The sequence below is a fragment of the Panthera onca genome, chromosome A1 (genome assembly GCF_046562875.1).
Source record: "Panthera onca isolate mPanOnc1 chromosome A1, mPanOnc1 haplotype 2, whole genome shotgun sequence".
Lineage (NCBI taxonomy): Eukaryota > Metazoa > Chordata > Mammalia > Carnivora > Felidae > Panthera > Panthera onca.
In genome coordinates, this window is record NC_138339.1 from 29,552,358 (window position 1) to 29,579,043 (window position 26,686).

The 26,686-nt window shown below is 36.9% G+C and overlaps 1 protein-coding gene across 4 annotated transcripts in view; it reads left to right on the forward strand.

Annotated features, from left to right (window-relative positions):
- The first annotated feature begins 9,848 nt into the window (after nucleotides 1-9,848).
- The window catches only part of NIPBL (NIPBL cohesin loading factor), a 197,158-nt gene continuing 180,320 nt past the window's right edge, over nucleotides 9,849-26,686 (forward strand). For 2 of the 4 annotated variants that reach the window (XM_078445004.2, XM_078445009.2), the window contains exon 1: nucleotides 9,849-11,316. The gene's annotated coding sequence lies outside the window, so the exon portion shown is untranslated. Of the gene's footprint in view, nucleotides 11,317-23,518; nucleotides 23,569-26,686 lie in introns of all 4 variants that reach the window. The other 2 variants (XM_078445006.2, XM_078445014.2) reach the window with 2 other exon arrangements.

Genomic DNA, 26,686 nt, shown 5'->3' on the forward strand with positions numbered 1-26,686 from the left:
AACTCCTGGTCATTTATCTCACTCTTTTAAATGTACTTGATTTAGTCCTCCTCTGGGCTAGTTCTAAGAGACAGGTTACTCATTTGTATTCACTGTTTACAGTACATAGGTGCTGGGCACATGCTTGTTGAATGATCTATAGTTTATAATAATAAAAATGTTGTGCATTCATAAGTGAAGAACAACTTATCCCCCAATTTTGGATAAATAAATTCAAAATTTAAGACATTGTATATCAACTATACTTCAGTTAAAAAAAAAAAAGTAAAAATCTTTATTTATATGGTGAGACTGATAGTATCCTGTGATGGAACCTGGGCTCCTGAGCAGAATTGAGAGTCAGGGAGAGTGAACAGAAGGGAGAACTACGGACCCTTTACAGGACTATGTGACCTTGCTTGCTTGCCCTGATTGCCCCAGCAGCTCTACAAGTATCCACCCATCCACTCACTGCTCTGGACTTGCCCAGAACTTATTAACACCTGACAATCCAAGACTAATAGACATGCCTCCTGGTAGTCTATTTCATTTTAATTAAAACTAAATCTAAAGAAAAGAAGCACATTATCTTCTGATACTCTTAGAATACAATATTCTAAAAATATAGAGAGGGGCACCTGGGTAGCTCAGTTGGTTAAGTGTTCAACTCTTGGTTTTGGCTCAGGTCATGATCTCATGGTTCGTGGGATTGAGCGCTGTGTCAGGCTCTGCACTGACAGCACGGAGCCTGCTTGGGATTCTTTCTTTCCCTTTCCCTCTGCCGCTCCCCAACTTGTGCTTGCTCTCTCTCAAAAGTAAATAAACTTTAAAAAAATAGAGAGAATTAGAGACTCATTTATTCAGAGGTCATACTTTTATTATATTGAACATAATAATTACATCATAGAATAGTTTCAAATCAGTTTTCTGGTGAGCATTTCTTAAAGAGCCAGATTTCACAACTCTGCTGTTTTCACAGCAGTGTTGTAGGTACAATTAAAGCTCACAAAATTTCATGTAAGTACAAGATTATACGTGAAATCTTTATCAATTCTAGGCTCCTAGAATAGATATTCCAACATTTTTACAGGAAGCCTGTAAGATGTGAATAACGTTTTCAAATTAAAAATACTTTTGTATATATGAAGTATTATCAAGTATTACTATAGCTCTTCTAAATTCATAATGAAAGTTATTTCCCCTTCAATCAGGCGGAAGTTACATAGTTTTCATGGACATGATCATGAAGAACCATCTGAATATATTTGAGAAAGGTACTGTATGTTGATGGTAGAATTAGAAAGCCAACACTGAGAAAGTGGTACCAGAGAGGTGCTTTAGAAGATACAAAATTCAACAGTGTAAGACAGAAAGAAGGTTAATAAATTAGAAACAGGACTATCAAAGCAACTTGGACTCTGGTGCTGTTTTTTCAAAGGGAAAATAAAACATTTCAAAAGTGTAAATAAAGAGCAGTATTGAAAACAGTATTCACATATGGGTATAAATCTCTGACTAAAATTTTGTATTTAATTTTTTAGGGAGAGCAAAATCCTTTACTAAACCTGATTTTGTTCACTGGAAGTTGCTTTCTTGCTTTTACTAATCTGTCATCATTCTCTACTCTGGAGTAGGACAAGGAATGAACTATTTTCTTTCCTTGCTTTGTTTGGTTTTATTATTATAATCAGAGACTTAGACTATTGAATAAAAGCTATATAAAAAGGAAAAACTTATACTACATATTTTACTTTTATAATGTTGACTTTGGTGACAAAGTTAATAGTTTTTATTGGAACTTGATGAATTAGCCCATTATTCTCATCAATAAAGAAATGGTTCATGGCAAAGCTACTGCCACCTATTAATGTAATTTTAAAAAGATCCTTATAGTATTTTTTCATGGGTGGGAACATTAACAAAATTTAAAATATAATTAGAAAGGTCAGGCTGTTTATATAATTCTAATAGCCTATATTTATCACAACTTGTGTATAAAAGCAGCACATACTTAGAAGTAATACCGATTGAATTGCTTTTTTTGGCATCAAAATGTTTCTAAGGCTGCCATCAGATGAATTTTATTTCTTGGATATCATTGCCACGATTAACTGATTTGATACCAGATGCCAATACGTATGTCAGTATATTGTAATGTAGCATTATAAAAGAACTGACCTATAAGGTGTACAACCTACCTTCTAGTGCTCAATAGTAAATGATTTGCTTCTAAGTACCATTTCCTTGGATTCAATGGGTTACATATTAAATTTCTGCTTATATATTTTAATGAGATTAAATCTTTCAACAAAATTTTGTCTAGTTCATAATTGAATATATGCTCCATGTTTTCTGGAGTTAGTATTCAAGAAGTACACGTTTGGAATGAATACACACATAAGTAAATGTACCTATAACTAAAATTTGCCTGGGGGTGCCTGGGTGGCTCAGTCGGTTGAGCATCCGACTTCGGCTCAGGGCATGATCCAGCCATGGAACTCCATGGAGCCATGGAACTCCAGTCCATGAGTTCCAGCCCCGCGTCAGGCTCTGGGCTGGCAGCTCAGAGCCTGGAGTCTGCTTCTGATTCTGGGTCTCCCTCTCTCTCTGCCCCTCACCCCGTCATGCTCTGTCTCTCTCTCAAAAATGAATAAATGTTAAAAAAAAAAATTCAAAATTTGCCTGAATCCATTGTTCTTCTGTGCTTCGGACAGTATGTTTCCACAAACCTTGCAATTAGTAAACGGCTAACCTAGCATTATTTAATTATTTGACTAAAATTGGGTTTTTAAGTTTTTTACTTTGATCCAGTTAGCTAACACCCAGCTTTTACAATTTTATTTCAAATAATCACTGTATCAGGCATTTTGAGGTTCTTAGAAAATACTAAATAAGCTGACAGTACAAGTAACCATTTAGCAACTATATTCCTCCAAACTTCTGTCACAAAACAGATACCACTTTTTGTTGTTTTTATAAAGGGTAGTGGAAACAATTCTATTTTCTAAAGTGAAAAACTATCTCATTATATTATTTTGCTGTAATCATTTTTTTTAAAAAATTTATTCCTTGCTTCTTCGATTTTCAAAGCAAATCTAATATAAGGTCAATCTGCTTATCAGCACCAACTTTACAATTTTAAAATGTGTCTAGTTAGAGCCTAATTTCAGCTTTAGATAAAAATGGATTTATTAAGAAATGGTTCACTGTTACATCTGGCTTGTAATTCATTGTGGCCCTAAGGTAATGTTTTCTATGGTTTTCCATCTTAGGTTATAATACGGAGACATTTCCACTTTCATATTTCTACTTGAATTTCCTCTGCTTAATTGCTTTGTTCTGATCCACATTAGTTTCATCACCTGTGTTAGAAAGAAAATCAGTATCTTACTGTTGAATAAGTATTTTACTTATTCAACTTTCAATACCTGGTTTTTAAAGAATTCTCTTTTATGCCACACATTCCTCCCTGGGTTGTCCTTAATTGAAGCAGAAGTGTTTTCTTTCAGTTGGCTTCATGCAAGGTAATTTTGACAGTTAAAATTGTCACCCTATCCATATCTCGTAGCCTTTCTATCCTTTTACTTGGCTTTGCCTAGACTAAACTAAAAAAGAGAACAGCTGCCAAACAGTCAAACAAACAAACAGGAAGTCATGTGGTCTGTCTTTGTAATCCTACCTTTCAGGACTGACGGCTCCCTCTGCTGGTTAGTAATATAATTGCTTTCTTAGTTCAACAGGATATGTATTGCATTTGGTGATATTTGGTGAGATACAAGCTGTGGTTCAGTAATCAAATTAGAGATTCTTATGTTATTTTTCTAAATTTTGTGTTAAGGTTTTAACCAGACTAGGTCTTAAGTATCTATAATTGAAGGGAGCTGGCATCATATATTTGGAAAAAAAACTTTTATTAATGCTCTTAGATTTGTGAATACTGAAATTTATACTGAAATCCAGTGAAACAGTGATGTAAATTGTATCAAAATGTCTAAATCCTATTAAGAAATATCAGTGTAACATAATCCTTATTTTCTGACAGTTACTTTTCATCTTATTTATACAGCATATTGCCTCCTTTCAAATCTATACATAATTCTCTTAAAAAATTTCCCTTTGAATTCTGTACCGAATTTTAAGTACATTTATTTAAATTTTTTTAAATGTTTATTTGAGAGAGAGAGACAGAGCACAAGCGGGGGAGGGACAGAGTGAGAGCGAGAGAACAAGAGCGAGACAGAATTGGAAGCAGGCTCTAGGCTCTGAGATGTCAGCACAGAGCCCGATATGGGGCTCAAACCCAGGAACTAGGAAATCATGACCTAAGCCAAAGTCAGACACTTAACTAAGCCACCCAGGTGCCCCTAAGTACATTTATTTAAATATATAGTGAATTGGATGGCAAATTAAGGTTAACTATTTGATAAATTATTTACTTGGAGGTGCCTGGGTGGCTTAGTCAGTTGAGCAGCCAACTCTTGATTTTGGCTTAGGTCATGATCCCAGGGTCATGGGATCAGCCCTGCTTTAGGCTGCAAAGTGAGCATGCAGCCTGCTTAAGATTTTCTCTCCCTCTGCCCGTCTCCCTGGCTTGTGCTCTCTGTCTCTAAAATAAAATTAAATATATATATATATACACACACACATATATATATGTATGTATGTATGTATGTATATATATATGTGTATATATACATACATACATATACATACATACATACATACATATATATATGTATATGTATGTATGTATATATAGGAGCGCCTGGGTGGCTCAGTCGGTTAAGCAGGTGACTTCAGCTCAGGTCATGATCTCGCGGTTCGTGGGTTCGAGCCCCGCGTCGGGCTCTGTGCTGACAGCTCCGGAGCCTGGAACCTGCTTCAGATTCTGTGTCTCCCTCTCTCTCTCTGCCCCTCCCCTGCTCGTTCTCTGTCCCTCTGTGTCTCTCAAAAATAAATAAACGTTAAAAAATATATATATATGTACTTGGGCTAGAGAGAAAAGCCTTCAGTTTGGTTATTTTTTGGAGGGAAGAGGAGTTTCTACCATTTTCAGAGAATAACTTGTTCTTATAATTGCTCTGTCTTCAAAGGTCAGCTTTCTTTGCATTCCTATGGCTACTTAAGAAACACTTGTTTTAAGATCGAAGAGAAGGTAGGAAGAAATAGAAATACCTTTTGCCTTATTTTATTTTGCTGTATTGGGCATTTGAGATTCGAAAATGTACTACAACCAATAAGGAAGAAAATAGTTATAGATCTAAACACACCAATCTACTAGGAAATTGATTCCTTCTTACAACGTCAACCATATTTAACATTTCTTTTTTTAAGTTTATTTATTTATTTTGAGAGAGATAGAGACAGTGCCAGTGGGGTAGGGGCAGAGAGAGGAAGAGAGAGAGAATCCCAAGCAGGCTCCTCACTGTCAGCACAGAGCCTGATGTAGGGCTCAACCTCACAAACCATGAGATCGTGACCTGAGCCGATACCAAGAGTCGGATGCTTAACTGAGCCACCTGGGCACCCCTAACATTTCTACATGGTATATTACCTACCCTTTACCTTAAGATCACCTTTCTGAAACCTCTTGTAAGATACCCTAGCACCTCCTCTAAAATTCCTCACTACATAGGCAATCAGAACTGTCTAGCATTCTTTTTCATTTTCTAAGGAGGCGAAGTAAAGGAAAACCTGAACTGCAGGTTTTTTTTTAAAAATGTACTTTTTTTGGCCTATAACCCACAATAAGAAATATATTTTACATGGCAACTCAGCACATGCACACACAAAAATGGAATGAATGCTTATTTAAAAATACAGACTTTACCATGTGTGATGGTACTCTTAGATTCTGTTCTTTTCTCTCTTTTAAATAAAAAATGCTAGTCACAACCCACTAAATTTCATGACCTATAATGGTACGTGACCCAGTTTTAAAACACTGGTCTAATGGAGATGCTTTTAAAAGAGCATCGTAAGCATCCCTTCATACTTATTTTAGATACTGAGTTTTTAATGGATTTTGTACTCTCCCTTCCTAAAGTAATTTTTAATCTGTTATTCCAGGTTGGTTTAGGATTAAAATGCATGTGTAGTTTAATTATCTGGCTCACATTCAGCATATGTATTGGTTCCATTAAGATTAGGCCTTCTTGGGGCGCCTGGGTGGCGCAGTCGGTTAAGCGTCCGACTTCAGCCAGGTCACGATCTCACGGTCCGTGAGTTCGAGCCCCACGTCAGGCTCTGGGCTGATGGCTCGGAGCCTGGAGCCTGTTTCCGATTCTGTGTCTCCCTCTCTCTCTGCCCCTCCCCCGTTCATGCTCTGTCTCTCTCTGTCCCAAAAATAAATAAAAAACGTTGAAAAAAAAATTTAAAAAAAAAAAAAAAAGATTAGGCCTTCTTGAAGATGTGATGACCCTAAATAATGAAATCATATTTCAGACATGCATTTTTTAAGGGCCTTACCCTATGCAATGCACATTACAAAACTGCAATGTAGTAAAATTAGTTACTTTTATTTGGAGTATGAAGTATAGATACACAACAATATAAATATAGGAAAGTCATAGGATTATAAGTGGATGGCATGAATAATAAAATCTATGAATTTAAAGAAAATCCTTAGGTAAGAAGGATTAACGAATGACAGGACAAAACTTGTTCTTGAGAGGCCAAGATGAAGAAAGTCACTGGGAAAGACCATTAATTTCTATTATCTTAACAAAATGGATAAAATATGTTAAATAACCTTCATAGATACTCTTACAAATTTGATTGAGGTATTTACTTTGAAAACTTGAAATAGGAACATATTTACAGACTATTGTTTGATATTTTTTAACTCACCCTCAAATAAACATCTATTACAAACTCTTCACTAAAGTTTCTTAAGATCTAAATCACCCTAAAAGTAACTTATTTATCCTAAATATGAAATAATTTTGATAGTGTGAAATAGTCTACAAAACACATACACACTACATGTTCTTTACTTTTCTTTTAAAAAATGATTTTCTAAAATTTTTCATTTCTATCATTTTATGGCAAATTGTACTTATCTTGAAGATGTTTTCCAAAAAATAACAATTCATAATTTCTCAATTGTACCAATTCCTGCTGATATTAATATTTAATAGTTAAAATCCATTTAAAATATTTTATTAAATCTTATACAATTTATTGACCAGGAATACATATGAGAATATCCAAGAATATAAAATGAATAAATAAAATTAATGCAACTCAATACTTAAAGCAAGGGGACAATATTAGGTCAGATTAAGGGTTTACTGGGCTATCTACAAACTATTGACAAACCAAGGATGTAACAATGAAATATAAAGCCAACTGATTTTGGACATAAAGATTTAAAAATGTAAAAGCAAAATAAATGAATGGTGATGATCAAAATAATTAAGGAAAAAAAACAAAACCAAGAAACAAGACAAATCAAGAAAACTCTAAGATTAGATTAAGAGATTCTACACACGATCTTAACTTGGATACTTAAATTTAGGCAAGCGAAACACTAACTGATTTAATAGAAAAATATTCTGATATGCATTGAAACAATTTCTTTAATTCTGTGGTCTGGAAAAAAATTAATATAAACTACATACAACTTAAAACCCTTAAAGGTAGAGACCTTTTTTTATTCACTAATGTACGTAAGAGGTGCTTATCATAAAGCTAATTAGCACCTAGTAAGTCTTTAATACATGAGGGAAGAAAGTGAAAAATAACATATCTGAAATTTTAAATTAAATGCTACAATAATGCCAAGACTTTTGTTTTCTAGACATGCAAAATTATAACTTTACCAGTAACATTTAAGAAAGTATATAGGAAGATAATTGTGCTTCATTAAGCAAATTGAAATACTATTTTGAAACTGAGTGAAAAACATATTCTGAGCCATCTGTATATTACTTAAAGCTGTTCTTAAAATTAATGGGTAAACTTACAATGAACAGACTGTTGGATTTACCAAACAATATATAATTATTTGTATTAATGGTTATAAAGACTGTCTTTTCTTCTCCAAAAATTCAACATATGAAATATTATTTGGGATATGATGGCCAAAATCTTATTGTATAGTTTCTAGTTTACTGGTATACTTACTTATTTTAAAAGGCCTATTTAAAAAAAAATTTTTTTTTAATGTTTACTTATTATTGAGAGACAGAGAGACAGAGAGCGTGAGCAGGGGAGGGGTAGAGAGAGGGGGAAACACAGAATCTGAAGTAGGCTCCAGGCTCTGAGCTGTCAGCACAGAGCCCGACGCAGGGCTCGAACTCACAAACTGCGAGATCATGACCCGAGCTGAAGGTGGTCACTTAACCAACTGAGCCACCCAGGCACCCCATTAAAAGGTCTATTATCCCAGGCAATAATAGGAAATAAAAATCCTCAATTTTTTTCAGTTTTGAAAAATCATAAATTATTGGTATATCCAGTGCTAGCATAAGGTAAATGTAATGAACAGCAAACTAAAAGGTGAATTAAAATATCCACTCTATCCATGACCTAAGCTTTCAATGAATCTTTTCTTCAGAAGGAAACTGTAAAAATAAATCTCCCTAGCATTTGCTTTGCTTGACAGCATAAATGAATAGCAAGCAAGGCAGCCATATGAGGTCCTTTATACAAAGCCTCAGAAACATGCACCTTTTGAATCACCGTGCGTGGCACACATTTTGTGCCCAATAAATATTTGGTGAATGAACTTTTCCAGTAGTGCTGGATTTGGCCAACCAAATTCTCACAGACTTTAATTTAGCAAGTATTTTGCAAGAAAGAGGGCAGACAGGATAAAGAAGTAGTTTGTGATTCAGGAAGCGAGCAAAGCTAATTGGCTCAGTATGCGTATGATCATGTGATCTAGCAATCAACTGTCCTCCAGCAAGCCCATTTACAGAAACCTAAAAACAATTATCACTAGTTTGTGGGCTTCTGGTGTTGTGGAGGGTGAATGTGTAAAGTAGTGCCCTTCTCTAGAACTCTGTAATAAACTTGGTTGTTCCCTAGATTTTTTTTTTTTTTCAGTTTTCACTAATCTTTCATAAAGTTATCTGTAGCATGTAAGTGTATCTATAAAGGGCCAGAGTACAGAAATTGGTGTGTGTGCATGTGGGGGGTGGAGGTCAGGGCCCTTATAATGGTCATTTATTCATTAACCAAATATTAAGCATCTACTGGTGTGTCAGGCATTGGTCTAGACATCATTTTCTCCACAAAACACCAGTGGTGAAAAACAAAACTTCTTGCCCTCCTGGAGTTTAACATTCTACTGGGGAAAAACAGGTAATAAGATAAACACGTAAGATATGTAGAATGCCTGAAGGATAAAGTGGAAAAGGGGGACAGGGGACTCGCAGTTTCCAGAGCGGCCACGGAGGCCCCGAGATGACATCTGAGCAAAATCCTGAAGGTGAGGGAGCAAGCCCTATGATTACTTGGGGGAACGAGACTGGCACGGCGAATAGCAAGGGCAGAAGTCCTGCTGGCAAGGGGGTCAGAGCAGCCTCTCCCCCACCCCATCGCGCGCGGAATTTAGGCCACGGTCAAGACTGGCTTTTCCGCTGAGCTAGATGCAATGCCATTGCAGGGTCTAGAGGAAAGGAGTAACAAGAACTGATTTCGTCTCCCGAGTGATTTTTGAGGCAAATGGAATAACCCAGAGGCAGAATTTCCCTTTAAGGGTATTGGAACATATACAAATACATAAGCAATTCACGTATAATCTAAATTCATTAAAATAGAACACAAATTTCGTCCCACCTGAGTAAAATTCGCTTACCTACTGCACTTTCTACTTGAACGAAAGCTCCCCTTTAATTTACACAAACGTAACAGAACTGCGGAACGATAAAGTTTGTTACAACAGGGGACCACAAGCATGGCACTGTACACAATCACACTGGGCTCCAGCCTCGTGCAGTACCTCACTGTTTCAAGTGTAAAGAGGAAAACGGCGTTGGAAACTGGCTGGCCCCAGCCCCCCCCCCCCCCCCCCCCCACCTCCCCGGTCGCCCACGACCCGCCGGCAGCTCGAGTCTGGGCTGGCGGCTCTCCCCGCGCGCCCGGCTCCACCCACACCTCGAGGGGGGCGCGGACCCGCGCGCTCCGGGCCCGCGGCCGGCCAGCTCCTCGTTCGCACAGCGTCGCCTACAGGCCTTTCTCCCGACAGTTAGGCAAGAACCAAGACCACCGCCAACAAAAAGACCAGAAAAAGACCGCGTATTTCCAGAAACCAAAGCATCACAACACGATTCCAATTCAATCCGGCCGGGAATCTTCTTCACCTCCAAGGGCTGCGTCTTCACTCCGCAGAAATAACGCAGACACGGGCGTAGAGTCCGGCTCTCCAGAGGAGAGGTGTACGATACATCCATCCACCAGACTGCAGAGACACCATTTAAAAAATGCACCGTCGCCGTCGAAACGCGGGCGTCCTCTACCTGGTCGCCCCGAGCTCGGCTTCCTAAGCTAAAGACCACCAGCTGGGTTAGCGAGCCTGGCCTGCGAGCCGGTCCGGGCCTGAGCGCCCCTCACGCACAAGACCACCACCGAACTCGGGCCCCGCTCCGGTCGGCCTCCAGGAAAATAAAGACCGGGGAAAGCCGGCCCGTCCGTGCCGCAGCGAAAACGCCGCTCCGCAGGATCGACAATTAAAGGCAACATCCGCAGTCGCTCTGAGGAGGAGAAGGGCGCAAAGGACAGCGGCCGCCGCCTGCTGCCGGCCCCGGCCAGCCCGGGCGCGGGGTGGTGCGGCGCGGCGCGGTGCGGCGCGGCCGAGGACGCGAGCCCAAGTGGCGGCGGCAGCGGCGGTGGCGGAAGTGGAGTGGGGAAGAGGGGGTGGTTGTTAGTGTTTGGCGCCGGCGGAGGGAGTCATTCCTGCAGCTGCACTTCCGGTCGGCATTTTGTTCTGAGAGGGAGAGACGGAACGAGAGAGAGACACACACAGGGCTCCTTCCCCCCCCGCCCTCCCCCCCCTCCCTCCGTCGGTACCGACTCACCCGACACCACCAAGCCGCAGGGAGGGACGCCCCCGCCGACAGGAGGATTGGTTCCCGGGCCGGCGGCGATGCCCCCCCGGTAGCTCGGGCCCCTGGTCGGGTGTTTGTGAGTGTTTCTATGTGGGAGAAGGAGGAGGAGGAGGAAGAAGAAGCAGCGATTTGTCTTCTCGGCTGGTCTCCCCCCGGCTCTACATGTTCCCCGCACTGAGGAGACGGAAGAGGAGCCGTAGCCACCCCCCCTCCCGGCCCGGATTATAGTCTCTCGCCACAGCGGCCTCGGCCTCCCCTTGGATTCAGACGCCGATTCGCCCAGGTAAATTCCTGCTCTTTATTTCGGCGGCGGCGGCGGCGGCGGCGCCAGGTCCTCAGCGTCTCTCCTCCTCGCTCCCCTCCCCGCCGTTTCCTTAGCGGCCCCAGGTCTCCTCCACGGGCGAGTCTAGAGTTCGCTCCTCTCCGGTGGCAGCCGCCCTGGGTGGCGGTGGTTTTGTACTCTCTCCCGGCCGGCTCCGGTGGCGGGGACTGGGCTCCTGCCGGGCGGCCGGGGAGGCGTAGGCCCGGCGGAGAGTGCAGGCCGCGGGCCAGCGGAATCTACTTGAGCTCGGGGATTAGGAGAGCTCCGGGCTGAGCGGAGCTACTGCTGGTCGGTGACAGGCCTCGCCAGGGAGAAGAGCCGTAGCTAGTGAGGAGGCGGAAACAATACAACTAACAGCAAATGTGCCCTGTTCGTCCCCATATTTACAACTTTCCTGGTCCCGGAGTGGGGAACGTCCCAGTGAAACAAACAACCCCCCTTCTTCCCCCTGTGACCCCATGAAGGGAGGAAGTAGTTTCAGTTAGTGAGACAAATGTAAATACTCAGACACGGATCCAGTGGCAATTCGTGTCCTGTGTAAAACTTGTTTGGACATTAGAAAGTTAATAAAGACTCATTTTCATTTTTAAAGAATTAAATTGCCCACATGAATATTTAATGTAGAAAACCATAGTGTGGTAGACACTGCATATGTCCCCCCCCCCCCCCAAGAGTTTTTATGTTGTTTGACAGTGTGTGTTGCACATGGACTTTTTATTCAAAGGCAAGTGTAAAGTACTTGACAGGTTTACCCTGCCACTTTAGATTTGTGTGCGTTATGTAAGGACAATTTTAAACGACTGTATATACAATTCTCAGGTACTTCCTGATCTAAGTGTGTAGAAGCATACAAAGAATATTATCTGTTTTGAGAATTGTACCAAGGTGTAGGTAAAACCAATTTTCTTTAAAAGCATAGAAATTAAGTTATGCTTAGAATCCCAGGGAGGTTAAAAAAAAAAAAAATGTAGAAGGTGCCATCCTTTCATGTCAGGGCAGATCTTCTTGAGGTCCCAGGATTGTCATTGGCTGTTTGTGCCCATGATGTTTGACTGTGTAATGAGAGAGGTGTCATTTTAATAGGTCAAATGTATCTGTAAATGCTAGAGAAAAATATCAGTTCTGCCTTAACAAATTCTAGTTCATGAGTAAGTTAAGTGTTCAGAGCTTGTTTATGGAGGCGTTGGTCAGATAGGTTGGCATAAGGGAAGAACAATCCATTTAAAAGTCCTCAGCCATACAAATTGCCTAGAAAAATAAATGTTCCTGGTGTTAGACTATTTTGATACTTTGTCTCATATTCAGGGAAGGAAAACTTTCACTGCTTAGAATGAAGCAACACTGATCAACAAAGTCCCTTGTTTTACTAATGGGGGTTACATTGGTTAGAATTTTTTGTGTCTTGTTAAATTATAGTCATTGTAGAATAAGTAACTTTTCTGAAGGTTATTTTTGAGTTTAGCCCTCTGCTTAAAATAAACTGTTCCACATTTCCCGCAAACGTATGGATAAATGTTAAAAAGAGTGAAGTTAATATAGCTGTCACGTACTAGGCATGTTTTTAATGCTATAAATCCGTGTAGTAGTCAGTAGCGTGTCCGTGATTTGTATTGGTCAGGGAGCAGTTTGAATTTTAAAAAGCCTGAAGCTCCTGCTGAGCCCCAATCCCGGCCTCCCTCCCTCCCACTAATCTCCCATTCCTGTCTTTGTGCTGCCTGCTCCTGTTAGACACTGTTTGCTACAGGGCCTCAGGCCTACACTGGGTGGGGGGGGGCATGCCAATGGGGGCTTGTTGGGGAGAGGGAATACAGAAGGGAGGAACACTTCATATCTTAAACAGAGGGTTTGGGGGCCAGCGGCGGGGGGAGGGGGGGTGTGGATAAGGTTTTCAGTGTAAATGTTTGAAAGGCCCTTATATGAACCTGTGATGCCTTTACAACTTTTATTTAAATAAAATACGGAGACATATGTCAAAGGATGAACATATTTCTACTAAAGGTAATGGAAAAGAGGAGTTCTGCTTGTTTAGTTTTCATCAACAGAAGCAACTTATTTTTAGAGTTTTATAGTTAAGGGGAGCCTTCTTACACAGATGTTTGAATCAGTGTGTTAGATATGTTTATGTGATTGATTTTTTTCTTGTGACTTTGGAATTAAAATGAATTAGTTCTTACCAGATCTTATTTTACCAGTTCTACATATTTAGTGTTCTGTAAGTAATATAGGTTGTGTGATATCTTTCATTAAAGTAGTATAAACATTTTAAAGTAAGTTGAAAATATTTGTTGTTTGGTCCAAACCAATTAAATAAGTTATTTTTAAAGGAAAAAACATTATAAAGCTCGAACAAAACCTAAACTTGAACTTAAAATTTTTTGACAATTTAGTTGGAAGGAATAATAATTTGTATTTCCCTGGAGATTATGAATACTCTGCTCTACCTCCCCTGTATTGGTTGGGATAGTCGCTAGTGGCTATTTCTGTATTTCTGTTATTATCATTATTTTTTAATTTAGTGAAAGAAGACACTATAAATGTTCCAGTAGGCTTCTAATGTTAGTTATATTATTTGGAGAAGTAATTCCTAGTATTTATTCAACAGTGTGGTTTATTGTTTCTCTCGAGTCTGTTGAGTTACAAATAACTTATAATAATTACTTGAAAAGAAAGCACTTCTAAAGTGGTGAAAGTCTAGTGAATCAAATTAACATTGAATATTAAATAATTATTTTTAGTGTTTTGAGAAGAGTACATAGGATGCTGCTTCTTGAAAGTCATTCAACAATTTGTTTTCTGAAGTTATTGGAAAGCATTTTGAACCTGTGCTTAGGGATCTTTATACTGCCCTCTTTAAGAAGTAAAAAGTTACATTTGAAGAAAGAAAGACTGTCTATTTGAGATTATTTTTGAGGATGAAAAGTGAAAGTTTTCACTTAGGATGATAGTAAACCAGGTTTTAGTTTTCTGCAGAGTGATCATTATTAAATTTCAAAAATACTGTGAGCAAAGTTATACCAATTCAGATATGTAATCCTCTTTATTGGGTGCCAGGCTACCTAACTCAAACATGTGTTTTTTAAGACTTCCTATATTAATTTCATATTTAATTCTTTGGTACCAATCTCTCATCAGACTGCTGTAGAAACATTTGAACCCATCTATTTCATATTTTGACCTGCTCTATATTGATGTAAAAATTAATGATAGAGTAAATAAAAACTAGAGAGTTTGAATTTTATATGATTTTATTTAACTTTCTCCACCCCATTGCTTATTAGGAAAAGGATCATTTATGAGTAATTCTGGAATTTTAAAATAAGATTTTAGTGTTATGTGAAGTGATTGGGAAGAATGAGGTAAATAAAAATTCCTTTTTGAGAAATGTAACTTCAGTGTTGTTGATCACATTTATTTGCTATAAAGTGAATAGGAAATTACTGACTAGGAACTTTATGGAAACCTGGTAATGAACTGTTTAGTTGAAGATGTTTACTTTAATATCCTGAACATATTAAATTGACTTTGCTGGTAATTTATGGTATTATATAGCCTTTCAAAATCATTTTAAAATATACTTTTTTAGCAAAGAGCAGTTGTTCTTTATAATTGCTCTTTGAATTTTTGAAATGGTTCTTTTTCAAGGTGACCTGAGTTCATTTTTAAATATTCCCATTTCTCTGTGAGAGAAGTGTTCGGCATCATTTCCATTTTTTGATGAAAATCTTGATACTTAGAGGCCATGTGATTTGTGTAGGTTCATGTAGTGAGTGAGAATAAGGGATTCCCTTACTCTTACAAGTTTGTTTATTAGATTATGTTGCTTTAACAAAAGTGTGCGCTCTGGTCACAAGCTAGGTATTGCTATTGCTCAGTGTTGACACTGATACCTTATGTGGCTTTTTCAATTATCTGAGTCCAGGGTGATTTTTCCTCTTCTTTTAGGGGAGCTATGATACCTGTCTCTTGGTTGTATTTTCCAGGTATGAAACTAGTACTTTTAAATTAGAAAGGCTGACCTTGTGGGTATGTTTGGTGTTTGAATGACTGAATTTATTTACATTATGTTTTTCCTAAAGAGTGTAAGTCAATTAACCATAGTTGTAGTAAACAATTCATAATTACTCCTGAAAGTTTTTTTTATAGCGTGGAATTTTAGTGTTTTCTAATTGGTTTAAAAACAATTTTAAAAAGCAATTATCATTGTAATTTTAAAAAGTATTTTATGTGCTTAGAGTTTTTTGCCCAGGTAGATAGGAAAAAATGATTATAGATATTTGTGTTGTACATTGTTTTGTTTGGTGTAAATCTAGAGTCCGTTTTAATTGAGTTTTGTCAGATTGCCTTGTTTTAAGGCATATTTCTTTTTATTTCCAAAGTGATATTTTTAGGAGAGATTATTTCTTAATGCAACATTGCCAGCTAGATAAGATTTTGAGGGCTTATAATTTGCCAGAAATTGTGTTAAGTATGACTCTATAATATTACTTCATTTAAAATAATGAGCTCAGGAAATAGAAACTGTTATCCACAATTTATAGATGAAGAAATGGGGCTGGAAAGGTTAGAAAATTGCCCATTGACTTATAATTAGTAAATGGTCAGTCTGATTTATATTTTTTTCTCAAGGATTTAGTATTCCACATTTCTAGTTTTAGTAAAATCTTCATATTTTTCGGTTAGTTAATTCACTACTTATAAGTCATGTATGCAAGGAACTTGTGTAGTTGGGGCAAAGAACTAAAATATAATGCAGACTGTATATCCTATATAATTTTTGAAATCAGATCTTTACCATCTTATATTTGTTAAGCAGTCTGTGTAATTTTTACTTCTTTTAAGTTTTTCATTTTCGAGTTGAAATTGTCATAGCATCTATTTTTAGAAAGGGAAAATTTGGCTTTAGAGAGTGATTTCATTTATAGAAATGTGTGTAATCAATTGTGTAGTAGATGAATGTATAAATCAGTATGACTGATAATTTTTAAAAACTCTAGCGTTTTATAGCAAAAGAATGTTAATCCTTTCAAAGGCATCAACTTGGGAAATTGTGTGCTTTTTCTAGAGCTTTTGCTATTACATACAATCTTAAGGGGGTTCCTTTAATGATAACCTTTGGAGCCTTTGCGATAGTCTTTTTTTTAATCCTTAATGGCAAATCTTTATCTTTAGGGGTAAATTTGAGTTTTAGAGACAGTAAAAGTAATTTAGAAGTTAGTTTAGGAGAACTTAGATTTAATAAGATCTTTTTTGTGTTAGGCACTATATTGAGTGGTTTACATTTATAATATGTAATGTTATTAGCGATATCCGTGTACCATGAATTTTCTCAATTCTTCAAGGTATATGAACCTAGTTGTGTTTATTATTCTAAGAGAGTTGGGAAAACAGAGGTATAGAATGATTAAATGACTAGCCTAGGCTCCCATAGCTAACAAGTGAAAGAAAGCGGAGAAAGGACTCCACAAAGTTGATGCTTTACCTATCACCCTTAACCACTACACTGTGTATCATGATTTGAACCTCCTAGTTGCCCAATGAGGTTAGTGATGTGTTCTTGTTTCACAGACAAGGAAATTGAGGCTCATCATGTTTAAGAACCTCGACCAGGGTGACAAATCTAGCAAGTGTTAGAGGTAGGACTCCAACCCAATGTGTCTAACTCTAAAACGTCGTTTAATTCTACCACCCTGCCTTTTCAAGATTTATAATATATTTCTTTTTTAAAGATTTACTTTTTAAGTAATCTCTACACCCAATGTGGGGCTTAAACTCACAGAGTTCAGATCAAGAGTCTCATGCTCTACCCACAGAGCCGGCCAGGTGTCCCTGGAATACATTTTTTTGATAAAAAGGATAGACTTGGTTATAAAGCAGTGACACTTTTTCTGTCACAAAGAGGAATACTGAACTGTTTTGGTTAGTTATAGATGATTGATTATTTGATTACAGTCTTTTCTGTAAAATAGCTTGTTAGTTTACACCTCGTGTAATGTACAAAATGTATATACACAAGTGTGCCTTTAAGAAGGATATTTATTTTTAAATATATGCAAGCTGTATTTACAGAAATTGGTAAAATGGGAAAAGCCACTTTATTTTTATATTATTGTGATTAAGTTATTTCTTCTAAAAATGTCAAGCATTAAAAAATATTACCAAGAGGAGCATCTGGGTGGCTCAGTCGGTTAAGCATCTGACTTTTGGTTTTGGCTCAGGTCATGATCTCATGGTTTCCTGAGTTTGAGCCCTGCGTCAGGCTCTGCGCTGAGAGGACAGAGCCTGTGTGGTATTCTCCCTCTCTTTCTGTACCTCCCCTACTCATACTCTGTCTCTCTCAAAATAAATAAATAAACTTAAAAAAAGAATTCCCAAGGATACATCAAACCTCCAACATGGTTTATGTAACTAAATTATTTTGCCATCTTACGTGTGTGTCACATCAGTTCACTTGAACATACCAAACCTTTAAAGTTTTCTTTTGTATAGATTTGTCCATTGGCAGAAGAAGGAAACATTTTCAGTATGTAAAACCATGGAATTAGTATCAGTTAATTTATTAAAAGTTTTTTGTACTTTTACCTCTCCTGAGAAATTTAGAAGCTGTGGCACAATTTTGAAATATTCGATTCCTTTTTGTTGGAGTTATTTGAGTCACTTGTACTTCTCAGTCTTTTGGTCCTATGCTGATAATATGTGCACTTGTTTAAAGAGTACTGTTTTTTAACTGGTCACTGATTCTAGATACCTTAAAAACTTACAGTGCTTGAAACACTAATGAATTATTACAATTTAAACTATAGTTGACTCTAAAAATATTAATCTTTATGATTTTATATTTAATTTTTTAATTTGCAAAACAAAAATTGTCCTTGAAATTAATCCTAATAAGTAAAATACATCACTGACTTTTCTCAACACTTCTACTTGGCAACCTTTTCAGGATTTTTAAACCTGCTTTTAGTTGTCTTTATCTGATAGGATTGTGGCTTGCCAGTTTCCACCAAAAGAAATTGATCATCTGAGTTAGGCTGTATGTAGTTTAGTTTTCCCTTGGTAATGACCAAATTGAAATTTTCTATGAGTATAAATTGGGCATAACTTCCCCCCTTTAAAATACTGTTCTTAAAAAACTGATACACATGACAGTTCCCCCCCCCCCACCGCCCCCAACCCCCCGCCAAGGTTCTGCCCTATGCTTCAGAAAACTCTAAAGTTGAAAGTTGAAATGTGATGCCCTAAAAGCTATTATCATTCTTTCCCCTTCGAGAAAAGAATTAAGAATGCAGTATTTATGCCATAACCCACCTTTGGGTTATCTTGAAAGACACACATGTCATATGCTTTTTACTTAACTTTATTAAGCTAGCTTTTTACTTAACTTTATTAATCTTTTTCCTCTTTCCCTTTTCTTATGTGTTTCTTCCTTTCTGTGTCAGTGTCCTAAGCAAAAAATTTTTATAGCACAGTGAGTACAGGTGATGGTGTTAATGTGGCTGGTTCTGTAATATTTTCCTTGATGAAAACTTGAGCAGTTTGAAAGGGCTCAAATTCTGAGATTTTCATAAGTTCATAATGCTAGTGAGAAAGCATTGATATTAACTGTGAAAATGTATATTTGTGCAGCATTCCTGCTTTCTTCTGTAGACTTGTGTTACTTCTCAAAACATCTATTCACAGACCAGAAATTTCTCTTAAGGAGAAAAAGAAAGCATGCCTTTTTTGTGGAAGTTTCTCTGGTTATTCCATGTCATAGCATTTGCTAGTTTATTACTTGTATCTCTTGGATAAAATTTGTTCCTGTGTCTGTCAGCCATAGTAAACCACCAGCTATATGAGAGCAAGGAGACTTGTATTATTTTTATCTTTATGTCTGTAGTACCATTACGGTGCTTTTCCTGTTTTGTAGATATTCAATACGTTTTTGTTGAACAAATTAGAACGGAGCTATGTGATATTTCCTAAAGATACATTTCTAAGTCTAAGATTAGTGAGTGGCAAGTATATGTTTATGCTAATCTTGAAATACAATTTTCTTAGCTATATATGTGTTCTTAAGGCATCTTGCTTTTTGGGTAAGAATATTTTATTTACATACATCCTTAACAGTACACACATAACAAATTGTGTGTAAAAGTAAATCACAGAAAAACTTAAAACAGGGTTCCTTTTTTAATTGTTAGTAAGGATGGTAAAGTTATAGGAAGGGTTTTTTGTTTCAGACCTTTGGACAATAGAATTGCGAGTAAGATACTGAGGGAAAGTATCCAAATACTTGTTTTAAACCCAAGGTTGATTTATTACAGTTTTAATTTTCTTTGTTAATTCTAACTTATGTATTGTGTATAATGACAATGTAGATAAGTTACCTGTAATGAGAAATACATATCAGTATGTTAAAAATGTTATTCACATAAAATAGTGATATGATGACTGAAATTATTTTTAAATTTAAGTAAAGCTTATTGGAAGTGTGATTTACACAATAAAATTCACTGTTTTAGGTATACAGTTTGATGAGTTCTGACAAACATGTAGTCTTGCAATTTCTACCACACTCAAACAATGTTTTCATCACTTCAAAAAGTTGCCTTATGTCCTTTTGTAATCAGTTTCCTACTTCTGTTCCAGCTCCTGGTAACCGCATATAATTTTTGTCCTTATAGTTTTGTCTTTTCTAGAATGTTGTATAAAAGGAATCATATAGTATGTAGTCTTCTGTGGTAGGTTTCTTTTGCTTAGTAAAAGACTTTTGAAATTCATCCGTGTCGTTGCATGTATTAGTAGTTTGTTGGTGACTTCATTTTGAAATTGACTTAGAATACCCTTTACCTTTGGTACTACTGTCAAAAAAGATTAAACAACTTTAGATATTTTTCTCAGATTTTGCAGCTGCTTTATTATTTGATATAATTTTACTTGCCTATTTTTACCCCTTCAAAAAATTTGTAATTGACATTATTATTAAGTGGTATTTGTTTTTATTAGTTAATTCTATCATGTTAGATGTTCCACCAACCAGGTAAAATATGCAGTGCCCTCTTTTTCATCAAAATTAAGATAGGTAGTATCATGTATTTTGAACATATATTACATAAAAACTAGAATAAGATATGAGGGATGATACAATAATAACTCACCAAAAACTGAGTTTACATTTTACTATAAGTTTCATGTTTGTTGTTTATACTAAAAATAGAGCATCGGTTATAGTGAAGAACAGTGGGTGCCTCTCTTTTAATGCTTTAAGTTAGAAGGTGCCTGGGTGGCACAGTTGGTTAAATATCCGATTCTTGATCTCGGCTCAGGTCATGATCTCACAGTTTGTGAGTTTGAGCCCCACATTGGGTTCTGCACTGATGGTGCGGAGCTTGCTTGGGATTCTGTCTCTCCTCCTGTCTGCCCCTCCCCTGCTGGTGTGCTCGCTCCCTCTCTCTCTCTCTCTCTCTATCTCAAAAATAAATAAATAAACCTAAAAAAAAAAAAAAAGAAGCAGTGCTGTTTACTGAAAGTTGGGGCAGATAATGAGAAAAGGGCCATTTTCTGGTCGTTTTATTTGACCACCTTTTTTGTTTTTCACCACTCCCTTTTTGAAACCTTTCTTTCCTTGGGTTCAGGATATCTGTCTCTTCTTTTTCTTCCCTTGTGTATTTAATATGTCATTTGTTGACTCTTGCTAATTCTTCCTCCTCTGCCCACCCCTTAAATCTTGGTATTCCTGAGGTGGTTTTTTATATTCTTCATTCTGTTATCCCTTCCTGTTGATCTTATCTATTTATATGACTTTTTATATGCTTGTTACCTGTATGCTGATGACTCAGGAATCTGCCTCCAGAATGATGTATTTTCCTGAGACAGATCCATCTGTCTAGGTACCTCCTAATGTCTTATAAATACTTTAAATTCAAAAGTATATAAATCTGAACTCATCCCTCAATTTTTCCCTACTCTCACCACTCTCCCCGCCCTCCAAAAGAAAAAAACTGTTCTTACAACTATGTGAAGTAGGTAAATGTTTCCATCATCAACTCAGTTCCCTAAATTGGAGATTTGGCGATAATGCTTCACCCTTCTCCTTTACTGTACCTTCAATCCAGTTGTCCATCCAGTTCTGACATTCATGACACCTCTACATATCACTTGAATCCATCCCTCTTCTGTTTTAGATTCTTAGAGTAGGCATGTATATACAGCTTATCAGACAGAATAACTTCTCGCATTCATTTTAAGAAGACTTAGAGGTAGTTGTGAAAGATGTATTTAGTTAGGGTATTTTTTTATATGCTTGGGCTCTGGTATTTAAAATTAAGGTGTAGGGGTGCCCGGCTGGTTTATTTGGAAGAGTGTGTGACTCTTGATCTCGGGGTTGTGGGTTCAAGCTCCACGGGTAGAGAGATGACCAAAAACAATTTAAAAAACTAAAATTAAGGTGTAATCTTTATTAACATTCATGCTTTATCGTCTAATGTTGTCTGGGTTGTGAGATTGAGCACCTCATCAGGCTGTGTGCTGGGCACGGAGCCTGCTTAAGATTCTCTCTCCCTTTCCCCCTCTCCTGCTCAGGTTCTCTCCATCTCCTTCTCTCTTTTTAAAAAATATTTTTTCCCCTATACTATAGAAACAAGTTCACTTGAATAACTTTCACTTTTATTGCAGATAACAATAGTAAAGAAACATACAATGGGATATGATACCATTCGGTTGCTAGGCATTCAGACATTTTTAATGGCAGGAGTCAGATATAACTATATTACTTGCTTGTGAAGTTATTGCTGGTGGTTTTGTATAATTTACAATGTTTCTTCCTTAGAATAAGAAGTTGTCTCCTTCATTCTCCATTTCAACAAAAGGATCTACTTAAGAGTTATTGGTTTAAATAACCCTGAGTATCTCTTTTGTGAAGGACACACTACAATGTGATGTTATTTTGAAAAACAAACATGTCTTCACTATATCCAGAGTTTATAACTAAAGAAATAATAGGTGCTATGTTGTGCTGTAGTGCTAATTACCATGTTTTTGAGAAAATGAGATCAATCAAAAGGCAATTTACAAAGACTGACAAGGAGAATCCTGTCTTGGAGTCTCTGGTACCTTGTACATTGTCAGCACTCAACAAACAATTGTTGAATAAATGAATTCGAATTATATTTCAATTTGGGGATGTAGGACTAATTTGAGTGACAGAAGATGGGTGGGGTTTGTTAAACTTTGAGTAAATTTGATGGAAGAAAGAAAACACAAAGCCCAGAAAAGGTGGGAAACACTTAAAGCAAAGAATTGGTATAATTTAGTTAATTGCTTATATTTGGACAATTAGGTTTGCTTAGCTGGATAAGAGAAAAATCTGTATGCAAGTGGTTTGGATTCTTTCTACTATGATTCCTGTTTCAGATTTGCTTCTGGTTTCAAGTATTGCCTCTGTACTTCTGTCTTCATTGCTATGGGATAAATTTGTAGGCTCAAGGCTAAAATGGCTTGCAAAAACCAATTGAGAGTTGGTGGGAAAGGGAGAGAAATATTATAGTTCTTCAGTCTTTTCCAGTTATTCAAGGTTTGTAGTGTATGTCAAAGTGTCATTGCATGTCTTCAGTATTCAGATGAAGGGGCATAAAAACTAGAATTTAAAATGACTTACAATTTGCAACAAGTTTGTTTGTGACTGACCTAGGATGAAATTCAGTATCTGAGTCTCTAATATGCTGTTAGGTGTTGAGCCATGCTGTTACCTACATGAATTATCATATGATTTTAGTGATTCTTTGTAAAAACTTCATAGTTCAGCAATTCTCCATTCTCTTAGTTTTCTTGGGAACTAAAACCACTTATAGTTTTCTGGTATGTTAAGTAAGGCTAAATTGTGGAACTTAGAATGTAAAATCCTTTAAGAACTTCAAAGTTAAAGACTGCCCCCTTTTTTCCAATTATAGAAGCAATGTAGGAAAAAGCTACATGCTATTTGGAAAATAAGAAAAATATTTATAATTTCATATTTTATGTTTTTCCTACTAGTTTTTTTAATAAAAATATATGAATATAATTTTAGTTAAATATGTATTCATGGTTTAAATTATACATACATAGACCTGTTTTGTCTTAAGGTTGTCTCATTAAGATTTTCCTAATTTCCTGATAGTGTTCGTAATTATTTAAAATTTTACCCCAGGGCTCTTGGCTGGCTCAGTCTGAGGACATGCGACAGTGGATCTTGGGATTGTGAGTTCAAACCCCCCATGGGGTGTAGAGATTATTTAAATAATAATAATTTTTTAGAAACTTTAAAAAATGTTACCCAGTATTTTGTCAGAGAATGAACCATAATTTCCTAAGTCATTCTGTTGAACATTTTATTTGCTCTCACTTTTTTTTCCTGTATAAAAATAAGACAGTGGAACATCTTTATATGTACTGCCCTCGCGCCCTTTGGGGAGTTTATTCACTTAGAGTTGTAATCTAATAAGTGGAAGTTGGGCCAAAAGGTTTGAACATTTTTATGGCTCTTAATATATATTTCCAAAAATAGTTTTACCTTTCCATAATCAGTATTTTCATTCATGTTTTAATTCATTCAGTAAATGCATTTTTTTCATATAGATGCAAATTCCCTATTAAGATTATTCTTGGGTCATTTAACTGCTCCTCTTGCCCACTATTGTGGATGTGATCTTTTTTTTCCAAGATATTTTTGAACTCCTTGATGATGAAGGTCCTAAGCTTTTTCAAGCTGGATGTATCATTTGGAGGTATTATATAGTGAAATTAGCATAGAATCTAATCTAAACTAGTTGCTAACCAAGTGACATTCAAGTCATTGAGCTCATTTCTTCAACTATAAGCTTAAGGGGTTATTGGGTGGTCTCAGGTTTTAGGATTTTTATGGATTAGTAAAAACACAAAGGTATAAAAAAGGAATTTAGATAAATGAAAAAAAGGAGTAGTTCCTAGAGATACAGTTGTAGTTAAAAGATCATCAATCTTCTATTAGTAGAAAAAAAAAAAAGGTAAGAAAATTTCTAGATTGGAATGTACTAGAAAGAAAAATAAATTTTTAGGTAGGTCCTAGTACTTACTCTTAATATTTGAAATAAGAAATATCTAATGTGATATGGACATGGCAATGATCTCATAGTCACTTATTCATCAAACATTGAGCATTTCCTGTGTCTCAGGAACTATAAGATATTAGAGATGCTGAAATAAAAGATGCTAGCCTTGCCTTCAGGGATCTTAAAGTCTAATATAGACAGGTAAACAAAGATTATATTACAATATCAAGATTCACAAAGAGAGCAGGACTGAGGGGGATCACCTAATTTAGACTAGAGATGAGGTGTAAACTAAATTTTGAAAGTCATTAATTAGATTTAAGAGCCCGGGGCAGCAGTTCTATTTTGGAACTGCAGATGCTCAGATTATCGGAGTATGGGGCTGGAAAAGGAGCATGCCAAAAAGATTTGAAGCTACAGAAAGGGACTTAGTCCAGATTATGAAGGAATTGTATATGCCTTTACAAACTCTGCATTTTATTTTAAAGGCACTGGGGAATCAAGAAATTATTTAGTAATGAAGTATGTTTTGTATTTGAAAAATATTTTTTTGGCAGCAATGCAGAGATTAGATAGTGGGCAGAAAAAAGGAGGGTAGGGCTGCTATTTAGGAATTGATAAAGTCCTCAGTTAAGGTAGTGAGAATGTGGAGGAAGAAACTTATAAAAAATGTTAAGGAAATAGGCTGGATACAGTTTGGTATATTGGGTAATGGAGAATGAAAAGAGTTAAGGATGCTTCCTTGATTCTCAAGTTTCATACTTGTGGGGCTTGGAATTTAGAAGTTCCACTCACTAATGTTAAGAATATAGGAGGAGAAAGTTTTAAGTGGTAATGTGGAAAAAGGGAGGGAGGTGGTACCACAATTTTTAGGCACAGTGACCTGTGGGACATTCAGTAAGGTGGATATGAGAGTCTAAACACTTCAGGTCTTCAGAGCTCAGAAGACATTAGGCTTTTCTTTGGCAAAGAACATAATTATGAATTGGTCAATTAGAGGATTATTCTCATGTGGAAGACATTTCTAAATCTATGTACACTCTTTAAATGGATATATAAAATTTAACTTTAAAACCATGTTGAGGTGACTCAGTTGGTTAAGTGTCCAACTTTGGCTCAGTTCATGATGTCACATGATTCACGGCTTGTGAGTTCAAGCCCTGCATTTGGCTCTGTGCTAACAGCTTAGAGCCGGGAGCCTGCTTTGGATTCTGTGTGTCTCTCTGTCTCTCTCTCTCTGTGCCTCCCCTGCTCATGCTCTGTCTCTTTCTCAAAAATAAACAAACATTAAAAAATTAAAAAAAAAAGTTGAAAACCTTGGATTCCTTTATTATCTCAACTGAGAATATCCAATGTAATATTCATTTTATTATTATAGTTCTGGTATATACATACAAATTAGAATTAGCACAGTTTTTGTTTGTTTTTAGGTTTGTTTATTTTGAGAGAGAGTGAGAGACTATGTGAGCAGGGGAGGGGCAGAGAGAGGAGAGAGAGAATCCCAAGCAGGCTCCTTACTGTCAGCGCAGAGCCCCATGCAAGGCTCAAACTCACGAACTGTGAGAGCCAAAATCAAGAGTTGGATGCTCAACCAACTGAGCCACCCAGGCTCCCTGAGTATTAATACATAGCTTTTAAAGCCAAAATAAGTTTTGCTGCCTATGAATAAGAATACAGTCTACCCAGAGAAAGACAAACAGCATATGATTTCAGTTTTATGTGGAATCTAAAAAACAAAACAAATGAATAAACAAAAAACAGAAACAGAGTCATTATTAATATAGAGAATAAACTTATGGTTTCCAGAGAGGAGGGAAGTTGGGGGGATGGGTGAAATGAGTGAAAGGGAGTGGGAAATAACAAGCTTCCAGTTACAGAATGAATAAATCACAGGAATAAAAGGTACAGTATAGGGAATGCAGTCAATGGTATTATAATAGCGTTGTATGGAAGCAGATGATAGCTATACTTGGGGTGAGCATAGCATAACGTATAAACTTGTTAAACCTCTATATTGTATGTCTGAAACTAACGTAACATTGTGTGTCAACTATACTTCAATAATCTTTTAATTAAAAAAAGACAAAAAATATAGTCTATGAAACACTATCACTTTTCACATTCTATTTTTTTTTTCCATATTATTTTGGGGAGAGTGCATGTGGGGGAGGGGCAGAGAGAGGGGGACAGAGGATCTGAAGCAGGCTCTGTGCTGACAGGCTGACAACAGTAGCCCTGAGCCAGATGTGGGGCTTGAATTCCTGAAACATGAGATTATGACCTGAGCC